Here is a 14628-nt window from a genome sequence, read left to right as displayed (position 1 = left end):
ACACATGTAATGCTAAATCACACCATATCCTAAGTAACCATTTAAACAACTAAACTGAGAAGAATTGCTAAATCAACACTAACCTAATGCTTATATCTAAGTTACAGAAGTAAAGAGCATCAAACCAAACTAATGTGTAAGCAAGAAAACTAAACTAAGTCTATTTTTGCATTTTTGGTGTTTTGGTAAAATCAAGCATGCAAGGAGTCAAGAAGAAGAGCAAGAAAAGATCAAAATCAGTGAAAGGAGGATGTAATGAAGTAGAAGTGCATAGGAACCATTGGATCAATTAGGAACAATATTAATGGGAGATGAGAGGTGGAGACCTTATCGAAGAAGATTACGTGAATAGATGGACGAGTAAGACTTATAAAAGATGAATGATGGAGATCTTATCGCGGGAGGTTAAGTCAAGAGATGGATGAACAAGACTAATCAGAATTTGAATGGTAGAGATCCTATTGTAGGAGTTTAAGCCAAGAGATGGATGAACATGACAAATTGGGAGATGAATGACAGAGATCTTATCACGGGCAATTTAGTGAATAGATGAACGAACAGGGTTAACAAAAGATGAGTGACAGAGATATTATCGCGGGAGATTTAGTGAATAGATGAATGAATAGGACTAATGGAAGATGAATGGTGGATATCTTATCATGGGAGGTTAATTCAAGAGATGGATGGATCACATCAAGTCACGTGGCGACAAAAGGGTAAAAAATTGTGCGGAATGATGGAGCGGGTTTCCGTGTGCAGTTAGCAGTTTCTCGTGCGCCCTCAAAGTTGTAAGTTGTATTTCTAAATTTTTCATGATTAACCTAAGTGAATGACGCATAGCATGGGAAAACCACTTTTCTCATGTTCTCTCAGGTGGATATCGGTCATGTAAGAATCTGTGTGAGATTGCATGATAGCCGTTGGATCAAGTTGGATAGATCGATGGTGGAGATTTGGAGCACATAAGGTATTGAGACGATGCGATAGTCGTTGGATCAAGCTAGACAGATTGATGGTGGAGATTTGGAGCATGTAAAGTCAAACGTTGAAATGAATATGAAGAAGCTATGCGACACGTGGTTGATGGTTGTTGGTCAGGGTTGTTGTGAAAAGAAATCTACAGGTATAATCCTTGCTAACCTGCTAACTGAAGAAAAATGCACAAACATAAGCAAACTAAAACACAACGAATATACCCTACACTATTGTAATGGAAATGCAGCTACTTAAGAAAATGAATGATTAGACCATGAATCTATGCACTACACTGCTGTAATGGAAATGCAACTACTTAAGAAAATGAATGATTAAACCATGAATCTGTGTGCTACCCTGTTGTAATGGAAATGGAGCTACCTAAGAAAATGAAGGATTAAACCATGAATCTACGCTAACATACATGTACAATAAAGAGGAGCATTAGCTGCTAGGGTTGGGCCCTAACCCAAGAGCTTCAGTCCTCTGAGTTAACTCAGTGCTAGCTCAAAACAAAACTCATTCTTATTATCAAAACAATGGATTACATCCACAACTATCACAAGTCTTGCAACTCGAAAATAAAGTAAAGTTTTACAATCAAAATTCTCAATCATACTAAGGTCCTAGCCTCTCTACTTATACGACTGAAGTCTCCAACAAATTCCTTAAAATTAGGGAGCCTCAGCTCCCAAACTAGAGATAATTGGTGCTTTGACTTCCACTTGCTCAGCTGCCTTCTCGTCCTCATGATTTGGCTGGTTGCACTCCGAGCTGATGGAAGGATATTCGAATGGATGGGTAGTAAATGAGGAGGATTTCCCTCCTATAATTCCTCTCCCTTGTCCCATTTGAGTTTTAACCAAGGTCTTTGCTAAAATTCCTTGCTTTTATCCTTTAATCCTGCATTACATGCACATTAAACCACAAAGAAAAATATCCAGCTCTAACTCATCTCATAAACAAAATATAATCAAAAGTATGCAATAAGTTGTGAGAATAGTTTGTTTGACTAAGCTAGGAGGTGAATTAAGGCCCATATAATTACCCAATGATGAGGCTCATCACTTTCACAAATTAATTTCATGTGTTTTCCTAGATTAATTTTTCAATGCTTTCCTAGATTAATTCTCCAATGCTTTTCTAAATTATTATTTCATTTCATGTCATTTTATTCACTTTAATAGAGTAGAACTTCCTTTCATTGCAATTTATTTTTATTAGAATTGAAAGCTAAACTCCTAACATATACTATGTTGTATACTTCACAAGTCTACATACTTGGATTGACAATTTAATGTAAAGTAATTTAAATCACAATTAAATTACCCAACATTGACATTTCATATTCCTCACACATAACATCGAGAATAGTTAATAGTCGGGTTGCTACCACATGTCAATATTCCTTTAACTTAACAAAGGACAACATCTCAACCTTATGTTTTAGAGATATCCATGACGTTGAAAGCTACATTGGTAGGAGGAGAAATCAAGGTGGGTATGGTGCAGGTATAGTCATAGATAGCTGCTTTAACCCTGCAATTGCAAGATATAACAAAAGGGAAGGAGAACTGAGAGGAGGTGTGGTGCACCACCTACAACAAGTAAGGTCATAACTTGATCCAAATTGGATCATTATATTTTTTTCCATCCATCTTAATTCTTTTAGAGTGGAAAAAGTGGAGGAATAAACTTACAGGACCATTTTTATAGGTGGGACCCAATTTGGCAAATTAGGGTCTGAAACCATCCAAGAGAATTTTGGGGCATCAAATGACATTTTTTTGGGGTGAAAATTTGTTGATTTAGTACAACAATTTTTTTCATATTCTACACACAAATACCTTTCCAACAGTGCAATAATTGCCTCAATGGGAGTCCGTAAGCAAAAGTTATACCACTCAGAAGTTGACCTTCTTTTTTCCACCACCATAATTCAAGAGCATGCCATGTCATCCCCCATTATTCATGGAAAATGGGCAAGCCATGCGATTTTGATGAAGAAGACTCTCGAGGAGTCCATATTGTAAACTTTAGTTAAGAGTTGAGGTAGTCAAACTTAACCACTGATAGGCTATCAAGAAGGGTTGTAACCATATCACTAGAAGGAAAAGGGGTTCCATTCTTTTCAAGTGCATTTGTTCCATAGATTAGAAATAATAGATTTGTGGGATAAGAGATGGAGAAAAAAGGGAGGATTTGTACACTGTAGTAGCCCATGGGCCAGATGCCATACTTCTTTGTACTCACAACTATTTTCTATTTAGAGAAAGAGAGCATAACAGGCTCACCTTCCAGTTGCGTTTTTCTCTCGAAAGGGCTTCCTAGGTCATTTCTTGTGTCAAATCATGGTTTGTAAGTTTTTATTTCATTGTTATCTATTTTATACATAATTTTAATTTGCACGTGTAGGAATTTACAAGGTAAGTTCCTCAGACAGAACACCAAAGGACACCGCTCACAAATAGATCACAGATCAATACGCCAATATTCTTGACGTGGTTAAAACCCTCAAAGAGGGAAACAGTCCATGGCCTGAGCCAACGCAAACACTTCATACAATTTATTAATAAAAGAAATAAAATTTACATAAGCTTCTCTCATCAACGGTCACCCTACAAATGACCCTCCATGCTCTTTAAATAGAGATCATGGACCAATCGGGTGTTAAGCCACAGATCAAGTGCTGGTAATACTGAGGAGAGAATGAACCATCGGATCACTTCATGTCTAGAACATATCGTGATCACGGATTGTAAGTTACAAATGTACATAGTAAAGAGACACACTTTACCTAACTCTACACTAGACCAAGTTATACTTAACTATTTTCTATGTGTCAAAATATCCTAACATCCCCCCTTAAGAACAACTTGGTATAGGATTGAAGAATGTACAAATATGACATAATAGGAGAAGGAAGGAGGCATTATATCCTATCCCCCATTAGTGACAACTTCCTAAACTCCAACCATAAATCGAAGTTTAGTAAAATTCGCCTCTGTGAGAGCCTTTGTAAAGATGTCTGCAACTTGATCATATGTTGAACAATATTGCACTTCAAGAACATGGTCATGAATGAGTTTTTTGATGAAGTGCATGTGTAGTTCAATGTGTTTGTTGTGATGATGTTGGACTGGATCTTTGCATAATTGAATGGAACTTTGATTATCACACGAAAGTGTAGTCGGATGTTGTTGTTGAAAGCCAAACTTTGACAGGATTTGACGTAGCCACATGGCTTCCTTACTATCTTCTACGACACCACGATACTCTGCTTCTGCTGAAGAAAGAGAAATGGAACTTTGTTTGTTTCAAGCCCATGTAATAGGTCCTAAGCCAAGAGTGAACACATAACTTGCAGTAGACTTCCGATCATCAGGGTCACCAACTCAATCAGAATCAGTGAAACCAACCAATAGAGGAGATGCTTTTGCACTACAATGAATCCCAAACTGAACTGTACCTCGAACATAACAAAGTATTATTTTATATGTTTTCCAATGAACTTCATATGGGTTTTTCATAAATCGAGCAATAAGGCTAGCAACAAAGGAAAGGTCAGGATGAGTATGGGTCAGATACAAAATTTTCCTACAAGCTGATGGTATAAGATAGCATCAACTTTAGGGGAAGTACAAGTGACTGAAAGTTTGGCTCCAGACTGAAAGGGAGAAGGGTTTGGCTTACAGTCTTCCATGTGAAAGTGGCGTAGAAAATCACAGGCATAGCTGGATTGGGAAAGGGAAATACCTTCCCTGGTTTGCAAGACTTTAAGACAAAGAAAATAATGCAAGTGTCCTAAGTCTATCATTTCAAACTTCTTTTTAAGGCTATACTTCACATGGTTTATAAGGTTGGGATCACTACCAGTAAGGATAAGATCATCAACATAAAGAATAAGAATGATTAGAGACTTACCCACTTTCTTGGTGTAGATAGTATTGCCAGAATGACACCTAGAAAACCCAGTATCTAAAAGAAAGCTATCCATTTTGGCATACCAAGCTCGAGGGGCTTGCTTGAGACCATAAAGGGATTTCTTAAGCCAACATACAAGGCTGGAGTTTGTTTGTATAAATCCAGTAGGTTGTTCCATATAGATTTCTTCATGCAAGTCCCCATGCAAGAAGGTAGATTTAACATCCATCTGATGGACTTCCCATTTGAAAGAGGCAGAAAGGGAAAGAACAAGGTAGATAGAGTTCATTTTGGCAACAGGGGAGAAGGTTTTAGTATAGTCAATGCCTTCAACTTGTGAAAATCCTTTAGCAACAAGACGAGCTTTATGTTTATCAACTTTAACATTTGGTCCATACTTGGTTTTGTAAACCCATTTGCATCTAACAAGCTTTCGTCCATTTGGAAGAGGAACAAGATCCCATGTATCATTTTCCAATAATGAATGATATTCTTCATTCATAGCTACGTCCCAATCTGGATGGCCTGAAGCTTCTGCAAAGGTGTCAGGATCATAATTTGCTGAAGCTTGAGCCAGTCAAGAAGAGGCTCTATCGAACTGAGAACATGTACGTCGCTCATCTGTAGGATCACTCGCAAGAGCACCTGTTGCATCCTGAGTAGCACGGACCCATTTTGGAAGTTGAGGAGCTAAAGGAGGATCTTGAGAAGGTGGGGGAGGATTTTCATCCTTGCTGTCATCATCTGAAGAAGAAATATTTTTAGAAGTAGAAGGGATAGCGAGAGGTGGCACATCTGTCAAACTAGGCTCATAGGCCAATATATTTTCAGCAAAATTTACATCTCTTCTAATGATAACATTTTTGGACTTAAGTGGAATAAGTCTATATCCTTTGACATCTTCAGAATATCCAACAAAAATACATTTTTCACTGTTAGGTTCTACAGCTTTATGTTTCTCATCTAGAATATGGGCCCATGCTTCACTTCCAAAAATACGAAAGTGACTTACATTAGGTTTAATTGAGCTCCATGCTTCTTCTGGAGTGATATTCTTTAAAACCTTAGTAGGAGTGTGATTTACTATGTAATTTGCACAATTAATTTCTTCTATCCAAAAATTAAGATTAAGCCCTTTAGATTGAAGCATACAATTAGCCATTTCCTTTAAGGTGAAATTCTTCCTTTCAGCTACACCATTTTTTTGTGGAGTATATGGAATAGTATGTTGCATTTGCATTCCATTCTCAGTGCAAAAGTTTATGAATTTGTTGTTAACATATTCTCCGCCATTATCAGATCTTAGCTTAAGAATTTGATGTCCATATTGTTTTTCAACAAAGGCCTTAAAGGCCAAGAACATGTTAAATACTTAACTCTTGAGTTTTAAGAAGTATACCCAAGTGTGTCTGGAGAAATCATCAATGAAAGTTAAGAAATACTTGTAGCTAGAGAATGAAACAACTAGAAGTGGACCACATAAATCACTATGCACAAGCTGTAAAGGGGTTGAGGTGTGCTAAGAGGCACGTTTTTCAAAACTATCCCGATGATGTTTGTCGAGTACACATCTAAAACAAACACCATCTTCCCAAGATACCATTGGAAGACCTGTCGCCATATTTTCTTTACATAGATTTTGAAGGGAGTGATAGTTTAAGTGACCAAATCACTCATGCCAAAGTTTGCTCACTTCATCACTATGACCAACAAATACTGAGGGAATATTTGATGACCCAAAGTTGTTAAACTTATACAACCTTGTAGAATTATCAGCAATGCTAGTAGCTAAAATCCATCTAGGATCTCTTAGGTCCTTAATTACAACATTGTGAGGTGAAAATTCAACGATTTTACCTTCACCTGAATGAGTTATCTGATATACAGATAGAAGGTTGTAGGATAATGTTGGAATACATAATACATCATTAAATTGACCATTGTCTAGATGAATAGTTCCAGTCCCTACAACACTAAGAGATCTATCATCACCAACATATACATTTTTGGTGTTATAATCATTTAAATAAGAAAACATGGCTTTATTTTTGGCCATGTGATAAGAAGCTCTAGAATCAATGAGCCACTCATGAGAATGAGAAGGAGAAGATACATTTAGTGCATAACTAGACCGAGATACTTGACAACCACATGCAAAAAGTGTTATTCCTGAATATGAAGTTGAAGTTGAAGAGTGCTCCAAATATATGTCATGCTTCTTCATTGCTGCTTCCGAGGCTTCCATCTTCTTAAAGCATTTGGATTCTAAGTGGCCATCTCGATTACAAAAGTGGAAATGTCTATCCATTTTCTTCCATTTGTTTTTATTGCCTTATCATTTTGTTGAAATGATTTTTCATTTTGAGACTGAAATTGCTTAGGACCCTTGTTTGGTTTAGGACCATTCTTTTTAGGATACTGCTTCTTAGGATTCTTTGAATTTGGTTGCTACTGGGCGGCTAAGGCTTTCTTAGAAGAGTTTCCACGATTAAGAAGACCAAGATATAAGAACTTTTCTTGTCTCTTATTAAAGAATCACAAAAGGCATCAAAAGAGGGGGACTTCTAGCCTTTTTCTTGAGAAATAAAGGCTTCTCTAATAGAATGGAAGGTGAAAACAAACAAAGAGTAGGCTGGTCCCAACTTAGTAAGAATGGAATAGATAAGGCTACCATCTTCTTTCTTAACCTTAACACCTTCCAAGAGAAGTCTAAGGGTCTTGAACTTGGACAAAAAATCTTCAATGGAAGAAAAATTATTGGGGTCCAATGTAAGAAACTCAGTTTTAAATTGATGGACTCTAATTTCATTTTTAGTTCCGAAAAATTTAGTGAGTTGTTTCATTGCTTCATTAGGAGTATCAAGTTCTACGATATGGAACCTAAGGTCTATAGAAATAGACATCCCTATCAACCCATGTGCTTGATCTTGCCTTTCTTCCCATTTGGCTGCCTTATCTTCATCTTGAGGTTTGGTTTCTTGGCCTGAGGCTATTCTGTAAGGACCTTTACTTCTAAGTAAATCCACAATGTAGGACCACCATTAGAAGTAGTTGGTGCTGTCAAGAATAACTTGGCATGGAATTTCCATTTTAACAAAAACTGAAGCTGTAGATGTTGAAACTAAGTGTTCCAATGGAAAGATTTCGAAAAATTAGGTTGATTAAAAGAAAACGGCTCTGAAAACGGCTTTCGGAAGAAGAAGTTATGGCTTTTTGAAGAACATTTGTTGAAGATGTCGACGAAGTGTGTGAATGTGTGGAAATGAATGATAATGTTATATTTAAAAAAATCCCCCCCCCTTTCCAAACTTAATCTAATTAGCTCACTTAAAAAAAGATTTTATGTGACTCACTTTTATCAAAAGTGAAAGTCAATTTTACAATGGTACTTTATGAGCTACCCACTAAATTATTATTTAAATAAGAGATAAAGAGACTTTAGAATTATAAGTGACTCACTTTTTATAATGGGTGAGAAAATTTTTAGATAAAGTAACTTTAAAACATAAGTTACATGTGCTTTCTGAAAAAGTAACTTAACAAAAAGAAAGACTTGAACTCAAGACCTCTATTCTCATAAAGTAACTTTGGACCAAGTGAGCTAGTTTAAAAGGTTAGTAATTTTTGGAAAAGCGGAAAGGGTTTTTTTTTTTAGTCACTGAAGCTTTGGGGTACGTGCTTACTTGAAAAATCTCTTTTTTTCCTATAAAACAAAAACAACAAAACCCAACACGGACATACGAAAAAAAACAAACCTTATGACTTGAAGTTAGCTTTAGCAGAAAACTAAATATTTTCCTCAATGTTTCTGATTTTCTGAGATCACATAGATTCACGGGGCAAAGAGCATACACATAAATGAAAGGTATAGATCCAGTAATAAAAAAATAGAGAGCTAAATAAACTGAAATAAACAGAGAGATGAATAGCTAGAACTGCAAATAAAGACTATATACCTCTAGATCTTAAAAATGACGTAGTTAGGGCTACCGAAAAACTTTTCGCATGAAACGAAAGGGGTTCCTCACTGGAATAGATGCTCCTAACAAAATAGAGAAGTCCTCTCAACCCGAAAGCAGTCAGAAATAGTAGATCTATGAAACGACAGTCGGATGCAATTTTATTGGCTTTAGATTTGGATCACCAACGGATGCGGCCCTCAAATAGCTCTGATACCATGTAGGAATTTATAGGGTAAGTTCCTCAGACATAATACCAAAGGAAACCGCTCAAAAATAGATCAAAGATCAATACACTAGTATTCTTGGCATGGTTAAAACCCTCAACGAGGGAAACAGTCCACGGCCTAAGCCAACGTGGCCACTTCAAGCAATTTATTAATAAAAGAAATAAAATTTACATAAGCTTCTCTCATCAATGGTCACCCTACAAATGGCCCTCCATGCTCTTTGAATAGAGATCATGGACCAATCAAGTGTTAAGCCACAGATCAAGTGTCGGTAATATCGAGGAGAGAATGAACCATCGGATCACTTCATGTCTAGAACATATTGTGACCGTCGGATTGTAAGTTACAAATGTACATAATAAAGAAACACACTTTACCTAACTCTACACTAGACCAAGTTATACTTAAATATTTCCTACGTGTCAGAATAAACTAACAACACGGATACAAAATTAATAGTAATATATAGATCCATAAATCTAAAGAGAAATAAAACCCTAATAATGTAGATTTTTGGATTTTTAAATATGATTTTTATCAAATCTATTCTGACGAACTGTCGAGTGGAATATCCATGATAGTTTACAGATCACATTGGTACCAAAGTAGGTTTGTTTAGGTATATTATGAGGATTTACAGGGATTTATATTAGCTAAGCCAAAAGTCATAAAACCCTAGTCATGTTCAACGAATATGTGAATAACCCTCCTAGTGCTGCAGAGGAGATGTTTTTGCAGCTGGAAGCACAATTCATGAATATAAACCATATTGTTAAACTCCTCATGTCAATATCAGGTGATAATATTGGGATATTTTGAGAATATGGGGGTTCTAATGTAGAGGATAGATCAAAGGGGAGATCAGGAGATCGAGAAGAAATAGAGAACCAACCAAATAATGGAACCAAAAAAGATCAACCTAGTTTAAGGGCCATGCATCATTCACAACTTTTGTTCAAAATGGAAGAAAATGTCAATATCAAGCCATATCAAGGTGAGATTGATGTTTTGAAGCTAAATCAAAGGTTGAAACAATTAGAAGTGCTCCTCTCAATTTTTATCCTTAGGATTTCGAAATCGTAAGGATAAAAATTGAGAGGAGAATTGCTTGTTTTCTCATAATTAGAGTGCATTTCAGTTTCCATCATATTGAGGAAGAACAAAATATCTCTATTGTGTGACTGAAATTAGAGGGCCATGCCTTGAATTAGTGGGAAAGCCACACAGAGACCTTGAGGTTGGAGGGAGATCATCCAGTGACTAAGTGGGAGGACTTAAAAACCCTCATAAACTCACAATTTTACCCTATTGGGTATGTAGAGGACTAACATATCTGGTTGCACTACTTCAGGCAGAAGTCGGGGTAGGTCACATTAGAGTTACCACAAAGTTTAGAAATATGGACATGATGCTAAGTATCTCCCAAAAGAACCCAGATTTAATCCTCAAATATTTGGTGGGTTACATAACCATCTACGGAAGTAAGTGATGCTATTCAAGCCCAAATTTATGGATGAGGATTGTGTATAGGAACAATACCTGGAGAACATAGGCTTGAAGAAAGGGAAACCAAGTGGATAAGAGCATAAGGAGAAACATGATGCTTCTAAGCAGGGGAATAAGAAGTGGGAAGAGGGAAAAGATAAAAATATTGTAGCCACAACACACAAATGTAAAGATCCTAACAACCACTACAACATTGATGGCCATAAATGGGAGAAGTGATGGAAGTTTCATCCGAAGATTAACCCAAAGAACAAAAAGAAAGATAATAAGAAGAATAATATCATGGCCACCGATTCATGTAGCTAGGTTGAAATTAGTTTGGATGTGGATGATAATATTGTATGTACATCAATGTAGAAGGAGGTTAATTTGAGTAGCCTTCAACAAAAAGAAGAGAAAGAAATGACCAAACTCTTCCACATAAAGATACAAGTCAAGAAGACAAATATTGATTCTCTTTTTGACTCAGGATCGTAGGTGAATCTCATTGTAGTAGAGAAGGTAAAAATATTATGATTGGAAGTTTTTGATCATCCAAGCCCATATCCATTGGGATGGATAAACAAATACGAAGTGTAAGGTAACAAAACAATGTAAAATTAGATTTTCCATAAATGCTGATTTTATTGATGAAGTAGAACTTGATATGGTTCCCCTTGTTGTATGTGGAGTTACATTTGGAAGTCCCTACATGTATATGAAAAATGCAATGTTTATGTGGAGATCCAACCAGTATTGGCTCATCAAGTATGGAAAGGCAATCACCATCAACACACACAAAGGGAAGTCAAAAGCTAGTAAGTTCCAACCAAGCTAAGAAATTGATCAATTCTAGCAAGAAGTATGTTTTACTGTTTTTAAGGGAAAATTGATTTGTAAGACGAAATGCATCCCTAGATGGGTGTACTAATAAACGAAGATAACAATTAGTAGAGTTTCTATAAGAATTCTGGGAGCCTAAAGGGTTACCACCCAAAAGGGAAGTGGAGCATGAGATCCAACTATTATTGGACTCCCTATTACCAAACATTGGGATGTATAAGAAGATTATTATAGAATTAAGTGAGGTGAAGAAATAATCACAACAACTACTGTAAGAGGGTGTCATCGACCAAGTACATCACCATGTGGTTTACCCATCATCATTGTGCCAAAGAGGATGGGACTTGGAAAATGTGTATTCATTACAAGGTGTTGAACAAAATCACGCTCAAGAATAGGTACCCACTTCCCAATATAGATGATCTATTGGATCAGTTGCAGCAAGTGAAATACTTCATCAAGTTGGAATTAATGTCTGGTTATTATCAGGTTTGAGTTAAAGAAGAAGATACTTGGAAAACTACCTTCAAAACTAGGAAATATTTGTTTGAGCGGTTAGTAATGCCATTTGGCCTATGCAATGCACCAACTACATTTATGAGGTTAATGAATGATATATTCTACCATTTTATAGATTCATTTGTTATTGTCTATTTGGATGATATGATGGTATATAATGCTAACTGGGAGGAGCACATCACACATTTGACTTAGGTGTTGGAGACATTAAAGAAGCACGAACTGCTAGTAAATCTCAAAAAGTGTGATTTTCCACAATAGTATTTGGTGTATCTGGGGTATGTGATAAGTGGAGGAGAGATGAAAATATATCCTACCAAGATGGATGCCACCATGAAATGTCTGGTGCCTGATATTTTTTCTGAGGTTAGGAAATTTGTTGGGGTAACATAGTACTTGATGAAATTCATAGCCTATGTTTTAGTAGTAGAAACACTACTCCATGCTATAAAAGTAAGTGGAAATATTTTCCGCTGGAGAAAGGGTCAACATAGGTCCTTTGAGGAGCTAAATAAGAAGATCAATCGAGCACTAGTTCTGGAATTAGCAAACTTGTAAAAACCCTTTGAAGTGGAGATATATGTGATTGGGTATGATATGGGAGTGGTATTTTTTTATGTATAAATTCCTTCTATGGATAAAAGTAATATCCCAAGACCTAGTGGCTTGATCTAGAAACAACCAAGACAAAAATGCTATGCTTTCCTTAGAGAAGTTCGAAATATGGAAGAAAGACTTACTTGGGAACCAATGCAAGCTCTCTCCTTCTCCCCACTTGCATGCTTTATCTCCAACTCTAAATGCTAAAATTGGAACTTTCAAATCATCCAAAAAAAGAAAGAGGAACGATACATACAATAACATATACAAACAATTCTAAACAAGAAGCCAAGGATTCATTGTTCTACATATACATAAATGAGACATAACATATAGGAAAGCAATGGATTTTGTATTAATAAAAGTAGGAGAAGGTTACAACCCTTATAGGCCTATACCTTGTAGATATCTCCCAACTATCTTGTCCTTCCTTTGCCACAATAGCAAGCCTTCAATCATACCTCAAGCATATGGGTGGATTATGGACCTCTAGGCATAAATGAGTAGCATAAGGGTATAACTAAGAGTCTCCAAAAGCCAACCTAGTCCTAATAGCAGGAAATGCATTTATAGGATAAATGAGGAGGTTGTAGATCTATTAAACTATGGTAATCTCCACTTTATAAGGGGACGTGATCCATGAGATAAGTGATAAAACCTCATCTGTAGGAATTTAAGGACATGTCTAACAAATAATCGAAACTTCTATGATAGAATCCTCTAGAAGCGGAAGCTTTGAAATTTTAGTCAATTTTTTCCTCATTTCAAGGGTCACCACACTTGCAGTGAAAGCAATCTGTGGTGACCAACACTTTTTCCTTTGATGCAACCTACACCATTGCACTTACTAAACTAGGAAAGTGTGACGAGGACCTAAATTAGGGTTTTAACCAATGTAATCCAAGATTCTTGGAACTTCTGGAAAGGGGATTCTTTTTTCTTTGTATGGGATGATTGAAAATTGTGAATGGATGATGATTGATCCAGGTTCAAGGTCATTTGGTTGAATGTGAAAAAATGGCCTATATTAGATTGCCCCTTAAATTACAAAGTCAGAAGCAATGGTTGAGGACTGAAATGATTTACCATATGAAAATTATGGATCAAGAATTGACTGGTTGAGATCATCAATTGGCTGTTACAATACATTATCATCATGATATCATTGCTAAGGTAGGCATACCCATACTTAAGGTATAAGCCATTTTATATGTACAATGATCAAAGTCATGTCCACTAATGACATATTATGAACCCACACTTGGATGAATTTTTATATTACCATAGCCATCATATTTTGTAGATCTTGTATGAATCATGAAATTGTAGCCCAGATGGATGGAACTAGATCTGGGCTCTTCTACCTCATCACTCAATAGTATGAGTCTAACTATGTGAATAAATGTGCTGAAGTCGAACATGGTAGACACCATCTAATTACCGATCAATGATGAAAGTTGTTAACAAATGTGAGAGAAAACACCGATAATGATAATGGCCCTCAAGGCACTTAAGCACAATATATGAGGTGTGAATGAATGAGATGAAGTCAAACACCACAGTGAATCACTTGGTCGAAGGCCAATGATGAGAAACTGTCACCAAAAGTAAGGAAACTTGCTATTGAGGTATGAAATATTCAACTTCCTGGATAATGTGCTAATGTTGATAGGAAGAAACTCATTGCAGGAGGGCCTTGATTTATCCCTCATCAACGACACGAAACAAGTATCAATATTTGAGACATATTGTTGATGATTAAGAGCTGGTTCAAAGATGAAAAACATGAAAGAAGGCTTAAAATTATTGTAGTAGATGTCAACATAGGGTGGACTTCTCTTGAACATATCAGTGACACTTTATGGAATTGGTATAATTGACTCAAAGGTGTGATCAAAATAGAGGAAAGTAGATTCCCCAACCCAAAACAATCATAGAGGTGAGAGGGTGTCATGTTTAAGAGTTACTTTCTGCCATGAATAGGTTTGACGCCCTATTTCCCCAATTTCCCAACCATTTCTAGCCAATACCACTTTATTTTTTTAAAATATTGAGGAGGATAACATATGATTGGCCTAAAATTTCATTCTTTG

This window comes from Pinus tabuliformis, chromosome 5_1, assembly GCF_031772625.1.
Source record: "Pinus tabuliformis cultivar Carrire ecotype Pingquan chromosome 5_1, CPIR1, whole genome shotgun sequence".
Lineage (NCBI taxonomy): Eukaryota > Viridiplantae > Streptophyta > Pinopsida > Pinales > Pinaceae > Pinus > Pinus tabuliformis.
This window is presented reverse-complemented; position numbering follows the sequence as displayed.